Here is a 9,158-nt window from a genome sequence, read left to right as displayed (position 1 = left end):
ATTCAGAGTATCAATTTCAAGAACTCCCTTCTTCTGAGGCGTTCCATTTCTCACAGGATTCCTCTCAGAAGTGTATATAAACTGGTTATTAGCAACCATGTCAATGAGTTTTTGAGCTTCTGCAGGCGTTTTCTTTAGGTGAATGGATCCACCTGTAGAAGTATCCAATGACATCTTAGCTAATTCAGACAGACCATCATAGAATATATCCAGGATGGTCCATTCTGAAAGCATGTCAGAAGGACACTTTTTGGTCAGTTTCTTGTATCTCTCCCAAGCTTCATAGAGGGATTCACCTTCTTTCTGTCTGAAGTTTTGAACATCCACTCTAAGCTTACTCAGCTTTTGGGGAGGAAAGAACTTGGCTAAGAAAGCCTTGACCAACTTATCCCAAGAGTTCAGGCTATCCTTAGGTTGAGAGTCCAACCATATTCTAGCTCTGTCTCTTACAGCAAATGGGAAAAGCATGAGCCTGTAGACTTCAGGATCTACTCCATTATTTTTAACAGTATCACAGATCTGCAAGAATTCAGTTAAGAACTGAAAAGGATCTTCAGATGGAAGTCCATGAAACTTGCAGTTTTGTTGCGTCAGAGAAACTAATTGAGGTTTCAGGTCAAAATTGTTTGCTCCAATAGTAGGGATGGAGATGCTTCTTCCATGTAAATTGGAATTAGGTGCAGTAAAGTCACCAAGCATCCTCCTTGTATTATTATTATTTTCGGCTGCCATCTCTTCTTCTTGTTCAAAAATTTTTGTAAGGTTATCTCTGGATTGTTGTATTTTAGCTTCTCTTAGTTTCCTCTTCAGACTCCTTTCAGGTTCAGGGTCTGCTTCAACAAGAATGTTCTTGTCCTTGCTCCTGCTCATATGAAAAAGAGGAAACAGAAAAAAAATAATAATAGGGATCCTTTTTACCCAGGTATAGAGGTTCCCCTGTGTGAGTAGAAGAAGAAAAGAATGTAATGTAAAGAAGGGAAGAAGAGAAAATTCGAACACAGATGGAAGAGGGGGTTCGAATTTGGGTGAGATAAAGTGTTAGTAGATGAATAAATAAATAGAAGGAGATGAGAGAGAGGGAGGATTTTCGAAAATAAAATTTTGAAAAAGTGTTAGTGATTTTCGAAAATTAGGAATGAAATCAAATTAAAATTGAAAATTGAAATAACTATTTAATTAAAAAGAATTTTGAAAAAGAGGGAAGAGATTTTCGAAAATTAGAGAGAGAGAGTTAGTTAGGTAGTTTTGAAAAAGATAAGAAACAAACAAAAAGTCAATTAGTTAGTTGAAAAAGATTTGAAGATCAATTTTGAAAAGATAAGAAGATAAGAAGTTAGAAAAGATATTTGAAAATCAAATTTTTGAAAAAGATAAGATTTAAAAAAAAAAAAGATATGATAGAAAGATATGATTAGAATTAGTTTTGAAAAAGATTTGATTTTTAAAATCACAATTAATGACTTGATTCACAAGAAATCACAAGATATGATTCTAGAACTTAAAGTTTGAATCTTTCTTAACAAGCAAGTAACAAACTTAAAATTTTTGAATCAAAACATTAATTGTTGATGGTATTTTCGAAAATTATGAAATAAAATTAAGAAAAAGATTTTTGAAAAATATTTTTAAAATTTTCAAAAATAATTATGAAAAATGAAAAAGATTTGATTTTTGAAAAAGATAATATTTTTAAATTGAAAATTTGATTTGACTCATAAGAAACAACTAAATTTTAAAAAATTTTGAAAAAGTCAATTCAAATTTTCAAAAATTTATGAGTGAAAAAGGGAAAGATATTTTTTTGATTTTTTGAATTTTTAATGATGAAAGAGAAAAACATGAAAAAGACTTAATGCATGAAAATTTTGGATCAAAACATGTGATGCATGCAAGAACACTATGAATGTCAAGATGAACACCAAGAACACTTTGAATGTCAAGATGAACACCAAAAACTTATTTTTGAAAAATTTTCAAGAAAAGAAAACATGCAAGACACCAAATTTAGAAATTTTTCATGTATAGACACTATGAATGCAATAATGCATATGAAAAACAAGAAAAGACACAAAACAAGAAAATATGAAGATCAAACAAGAAGACTGGCCAAGAACAACTTGAAGATCATGAAGAACACTATGAATGCATGAATTTTCAAAAAATGCAATTGACACCAAACTTAAAATTGACTCAAGACTCAAACAAGAAACATAAAATATTTTTTATTTTTATGACTTTATAATTTTTTTTTTGGATTTTTCGAAAATTAATGTGAAAAAGAAAAATAAGGATTCCAAAATTTTTAAGAAGAATTCCAGGAATCTTTCAACATTAGCCCAAAGCTCCAATCAAAGGGTTGGACATGGCTTAATAGCCAGTCAGCTTTAGGATATAAATCAGGCATGCAACAGCTGATATTCAAATTAACTTGCCTCTATGCTGATAGTTGGAAGCCCCTATCCAAAAGAATTAGACCTGACTTTACAGCCAGCCAGGCTTCAACATGCTTCATGAAACACTAGAATTTATTCTTAAAAATTTAGAATAATTTTCGAAAACAGATGAGAAATTTTTGAAAGATTTTTGAAAAATTTTTGAAAATAAAACAAAAAGAAAATTACCTAATCTGAGTAACAAGATGAACCGTCAGTTGTCCAAACTCGAACAATCCCCGGCAACGGCGCCAAAAACTTGGTATGCGAAATTGTTACTCTGAGGTTGTAAAATTTGTTGTTCGTTCTCTCCCTGGCATGGCGCCAATAACTGGTGCACAATACCATGGTCTAGACATAACTTTACAACTTCGCACAACTAACCAGCAAGTGCACTGGGTCGTCCAAGTAATAAAACCTTACGTGAGTAAGGGTTGATCCCACGGAGATTGTTGGTATGAAGCAAGCTATGGTCATCTTGTAAATCTCAGTCAGGCAGATAATAATTGATTATAGAGTTTTCGAAATTAAATAATAAATAAACATAAAATAAAGATAGAAATACTTATGTAAATCATTGGTGAGAATTTCAGATAAGCGTATAGAGATGTTTTCGTTTCTCTGAATCTCTGCTTTCCTGCTGTCTTCATCCAATCAGTCTTACCCCTTTCCATGGCAAGCTTTCTGTAAGGGCATCACCGTTGTCAATGGCTACATCCCATCCTCTCTTGTGAAAATGGTCCAAATGCTCTGTCACGGCATGGCTAATCATCTGGAGGTTCTCGATCATACTGGAATAAGATTTACTATCCTTTTGCGTCTGTTACTATGCCCAGCACTCACGAGTTTGAAGTTCGTCACAGCCATCCCTTCCCAGATCCTAGTCGGAATACCACAGACAAGGTTTAGACTTTTCGGATCTCAGGAATGGCCATCCATGGGTTCTAACTTATACCACGTAGACACTAATAACTCGGACTCGGTCCCCTGTATTAGATATCCAAGAGATACCCATTCAATCTAAGGTAGAACGAAAGTGGTTGTCAGGCACGCGTTCATGGGGGAATGATGATGACTGTCACGATCATCACATTCATAGTGAAGTGCGAATGAATATCTTAGAAGCGGAATAAGTTGAATTGAATAGAAAAACAGTAGTACTTTGCATTAATCCTTGAGGAACAGCAGAGCTCCACACCTTAATCTATGGAGTGCAGAAACTCTACCGTTGAAAAATACATAAGTGAAAGGTTCAGGCATGGCCGAATGGCCAGCCTCCATGATCTAAGAACTAAACGTCCCAAGATGTCTAATACAATAGTAAAAAGTCCTATTTATACTAAACTAGTTACTAGGGTTTACAGAAGTAAGTAATTGATGCATAAATCCACTTCCGGGGCCCACTTGGTGTGTGCTTGGGCTGAGCTTGAAGTTTACACGTGGAGAGGTCATTCTTGGAGTTGAACGCCAGTTTGTAACGTGTTTCTGGCATTCAACTCTGGTTCGTGACGTGTTTCTGGCGTTTAACTCCAGACTGCAGCGTAGAACTGGAGTTCAATGCCCTTTTGCGTCATCTAAACTCGGCCAAAGTATGGACTATTATATATTGCTGGAAATCCCTGGATGTCTACTTTCCAACGCAATTGGAAGCGCACCATTTTGAATTCTGTAGCTCCAGAAAATCTATTTTGACTGCAGGGAGGTCAGAATCCAACAGCATCAGCAGTCCTTCTTCAACCTCTGAATCTGATTTTTGCTCAAGTCCCTCAATTTCAGCCAGAAAATACCTGAAATCACAGAAAAACACACAAACTCATAGTAAAGTCCAGAAATGTGAATTTAACATAAAAACTAAGAAAAACATCCCTAAAAGTAACTAGATCCTACTAAAAACATACTAAAAATAATGCCAAAAAGCGTATAAATTATCCGCTCATCAATCAGCTCCTGCCCTCTGCCGACTCAGAGAGGTTTCCTAATCTTTATTGTGAACTCCGGTTTCTGCTCTTTCAGCGACAGCATCTCAACTTGGAGAAGAAGCTAGATATCCCCTCCGATTTGAGGCGGTTTACTGAGCCTCGGATTGAGGAGAGGGGCTGGTCTTTCTTGGACAGAGAGCTAGCACAAGTGAATGAGTCTTGGATTCGCGATTTTTACTGCAATTTCTTTAGAGCGACCCTTGACGCGGTTCACTTAAGGGGCAGGAAAATTATGGTCACAAAAGCTGATATTGAGGAGGCACTCCACTGTTAGCCCAAGGTCAGTGACAAGGATGCTTTTCAGCAGGCTGAGGTGGAGATGCATTGCCTGACCTATGATTATGATGCATTGAGGAGTGTAGTTGCCCAACTGGACTCCCCTTGGGAGATGGATGCCAACAAACTGAAATCCAAGGGGATGAGGTTTGAGTATTTGAGGAAGGAGGCTAAGGTGTGGTAGTAGATTCTTGCCCACTACGTCATGCCTAGCACACACTTCACTAAGATCCTGGTTGACATGTTGGTTCTGATTGGGTGCATTATTGAGGGAAAGGAGCTGTACCTTCCTGATGAACGGATTTTTGTCGGTAAAGAATTTCACAAATGAGTTCTCGTTGCAAGTATAGTTTCTAAACCAACAAAGAATCCTTTCATACAAAAATTTGGTTGTCACAAGTAACAAACCCCTAAAAATAATAACCAAAGTATTTAAACCTCGGGTTGTCTCTCAAGAAATTATAGGAAAGTGTTTTTACTATTGGTTGTGGAAAAGTATCTTTTTGGGTTTTTGAAATAAGGAATAAGGAAATAAAATGGCAAGAAATTAAATTAATAACTAAGAAAACTCTTAACAAGTATTGAGAATTGGAATTCCTATCCTCATTATCATCATCAATTATGATAGTAATTGTCTATTACTCCCACTTAGTCAACCTCTAACTATGAAGGAAAGTCAAGTGGATAAATCAATTTGATTCCTCAAGTCCTAGTCAACTCCTAAGGAAAGACTAGCTTTAGTGGAATTCAAATCAACTAGAAACTTTCAATTGCTAATCAACAAGAGACTTTGACAATTCAAGAGTCTCCAATTACTCAATCTTAGCTAAGAACATAAAAAGCTAGTTTAAAATCCAACCAAGCATTTTATTAAACACTTGGAAGGCATAAAACAAAAGTATAGAAAAAGCAATAAGAGAATGTAAAATCTAAAACCAATAATTGCAAAATCAATGATAACAAATAAAGGAAGAAGTAATAAACATGAAATACCTCAACTTGCATTAATAAGAAATTGAATCTAACATGGAGTTCATAAACTAAATTGGAGAATAAATAAATCAACAAGAGAAGATAGATAAACTAAAGTGTTAGAACAAATAAGAGTAGAAGAGAAACTAAAGTAAAGTAAAGTAGAAATCTAAAATTAAAAATAGCTAAACCTAATAATCCTAAAACCTAGAGAGAGGAGAGAGCATCTCTCTAGAAAACTACATCTAAAACCTAAAATTATGAATAATGAAAGTTGTGTCCCGATGAATGATTCCCCCATTCTGCAGCCTCTAATCTGTGTTTTCTGAGCCGAGAACTGGGTCAAAGGCCAGCCCAAAATCGCCCATAGCATTTTCTACATTTTCTGCACGTGGCGCATGTCACGCGTACGCGTACGTCACGCGTACGCGTCGATAGTCTTTTGCGCGTGTCACGCGTACGCGTACATCACGCATGCGCGTCACCTAAAAACATGGTAACTATGGCAAATTGCATATCATTTCGAAGCCCTGAATGTTAGATTTTCAACGCAACTGGAACCGCCTCATTTGGACCTTTATAGCTCTAGTTATGGTGGATTTAGTACGAAGAGGTTAGGGTTGACAGCTTAGCAATTCCTTCAGTTTCTTGTATTCCTTCCACTTTTGCATGCTTCCTTTCCATCCTCTAAGTTATTCCTGCCCTATAAACCCTGAAATCACTTAACACACATATCAAGACATCAAATGGTAACAAGAGAGGATTAAAATTAGCAAATTTAAGGCCAAAGAAGCATGTTTTTAATCATAGCACAAAATTAGGAAGAAAAATGTAAAACATGCGAATTATATGAATAAGTATGAGAATAGTGGATAAAATTTACTCAATTAAGCATAAGATGTACCACGAAATAGTGGTGCATCACTTCCCTGGCTCATCAGAAAGTTTATGTAGCGAGCCCATATTAGAAGCACACTCCTTTTTCCGAGTTTGGTCATAGATCTAGCTCTCCGAGATGAGTACCATAGCTGCCAGATGATGAGTCACCACCAGCAGTCCACGGAAAGGAGAAGACTATTCCGTGGGGGACCTGGGTGAGTGACAGACCAGCAGCCCTGCGTAGAGCTCGAGCCCCCTCAGCAGCGGCATCTGGGCCGTCTTATTCTTCAGCTGCAACCGGACCTTCTGCAGCACCATCCAGATCCACCAGGCCAGCACCACCATCATCAGCACCCCAGCTGACTTACTGACTCGTTCAGCACCCCATTGAGCGCATGGATCGGAGTAAGCGTCACCACACGCGACGCTATGAGCACTTGAGTCGGATGCTGGCATCACTGGGCGCCGAAATGCCCTCTGACTCCGACACTTCTTCCGACCAGTCTGAGGCGGAGGAGGAGGATCACGAGGAGGAGGCTCAGCCGGCAGAGGCACCTACGCAGATTCAGGCTTCCACAGAGCCACAGCCACAGCCACAGCCCCAGCCAGATGCAGACGTTGACCCTCTCACCCAGTCTCAGTCGTAGCATCGAGGACGATGCTTTCTTCTAAGTGTGGGAAGGTTGCTGGCATCGGTAGAATTTCTATTTTGGGTGACCATTTCAGACATATATATATATATATATATATATATTTGAGTTTACTAGTTGTGATTGAAAAATTGTGGATTATTGAGCTTGGTTTACCCTTTTTGCATATGAGAATTTGGTTTGGTTGAAGAAAAGGGAATTAAACTAAGGAATTTTTACCTGTCTCAATCACAACATTGCATTTAGGATATATAATAATAATAATAATAAGCTTAGTCAAAATTATGAAATTTTCCAAGGAATTTACTTATAGGGCAACCCTCCCCCCCTCCCCCCAATTGATTTGAAAAAAAAATTTTTAGAACTTACTTGAATTATATATTGTGGATCATGTTTTTGAGCTAAGAACACAAGCAGGTGAGATTTGAGCCTAATTGTGTGGTTACATCATATAACCACTTTATTTCCTTCTTGTGTGTGACTATTCTCTTTCTATTATTGTAATCTCTGATTTGTTTGATTCTTTATGTCCATTATTTTGTGTATACATGTATTTATATGATTGAGGTCATTGTTTCATTAAGCTCACTTACCCAAATAGCCTACCTTTTATCTTCCATTGTTAGCCAATTTTGAGCCTATGCTTAACCCATTTATTCTTAACTTTAGCACATTACAAGCCTTAAGTGAAAAATAATAAATGTCCCTTGTTTGAATCTTTGATTAGCTTAGGCTAGTGAGAGTACTTATCATTCAAGTTTGGGAGAGTTGGGAACATTGGTTGGGATAAAAGAGTGTTTTTGTATTTTTGTCAAAGTTTTGAGAATTGGATACATGCTCATGCATTGAATGTTTAAACCATATGCATTGATACTCTTGTATATATTTTAGTTTGGAAAAAAGGAAAAAAATGATGAAGAAAAAAATGAAAGGAAAAAAATATATAGAAAAGAAAGAAAAGAAAAGTAATAAAAAGGGGACAAAACACCCCAAAGTAGAGTTCAATAATATCAATGCATATAGGATGTGAATTGAAAAGAGAATACATGAGTGTGTGAAAAAGTGAGGATTATGGGTAGTTAGGTTTGTTTAGAATTTTATAGGTTGTTATATAGGTTAGGTGGGAAGTTTAAGTTAATCAAAGATTCAAATTCTAGTCCACTTAGCCATATGCATCCTACCTTGACCCTAGCCCCATTACAACCTATGAAAAAGTCCTCATGATATTTGTATGCATGCATGAAATAATTATTGATTGTTAGATGAAAAACAAATCTTGGAAAGCATGATTAGGAAAGAATTGAGTGAATCAACCCTATACACTTGAGTGATTAGAGTGGATACACATTTGGTGAGGTTCGATTGCTCAATTACATGTTTTCACGATGATTATCTCTTTTCTTGCAAGTTGTTAAAATTCTTTTCAATAACTCAATTCAATTGTGGGTTGATTTGATTATGATTGCTTTAGCCCTTATGCTTACATATGTTTTGTTGGGAATTGATTTATTTTGACCAAATAATTGCATCCATTTAGATACTTGCATTTAAATAGTTGCATGTAGATAGATTGCATCTAGTTAGTTTGCGTTGAATAAATATTGACACCCTTTGTGTCTTTCTTGGTTTAACATGAGGACATGCTTGGTTTAAGTGTGGGGAGATTTGATAAAGCCTAATTTTGTGGTTTATCTTGTGTTGATTTTAGGAGATTTTATCAACTTTTCTCACATTTATTCAATGAAATAGCATGGTTTTATAATTCTCCTTTAATCTGTGTTTAAGTGTAAAAACATGCTTCTTAGGCCTTTAATTTGCTAGTTTTAATTCACATTTGATTCCACTAGATGCCTTGATGTGTTTGTTAGTGAATTCAGGTTGAAAAGGCTAGGAATGGATCAAAGGAGTGAAGAGAAAAGCATGCAAGTGGAGAATTAATGGAAAATCAAGGATTTGGAGTGCATTCATCA

At 36.3% G+C, this 9,158-nt stretch overlaps 1 non-coding gene across 1 annotated transcript; it reads left to right on the top strand.

The window, feature by feature from the left end:
* Positions 1-228: 228 nt before the first annotated feature.
* Positions 229-336, top strand: LOC148573382 (small nucleolar RNA R71). Its single transcript, XR_015906714.1, has one exon. It is a non-coding gene; the product is annotated as a small nucleolar RNA R71 (small nucleolar RNA).
* Positions 337-9,158: the final 8,822 nt, after the last annotated feature.

The sequence above is a fragment of the Arachis ipaensis genome, chromosome B2 (genome assembly GCF_059453495.1).
Source record: "Arachis ipaensis isolate K30076 ecotype BB chromosome B2, ASM5945349v1, whole genome shotgun sequence".
NCBI lineage: Eukaryota > Viridiplantae > Streptophyta > Magnoliopsida > Fabales > Fabaceae > Arachis > Arachis ipaensis.
The sequence above is the reverse complement of the archived record's forward strand: the minus strand, read 5'-3'. Positions and strand labels throughout refer to the sequence as shown.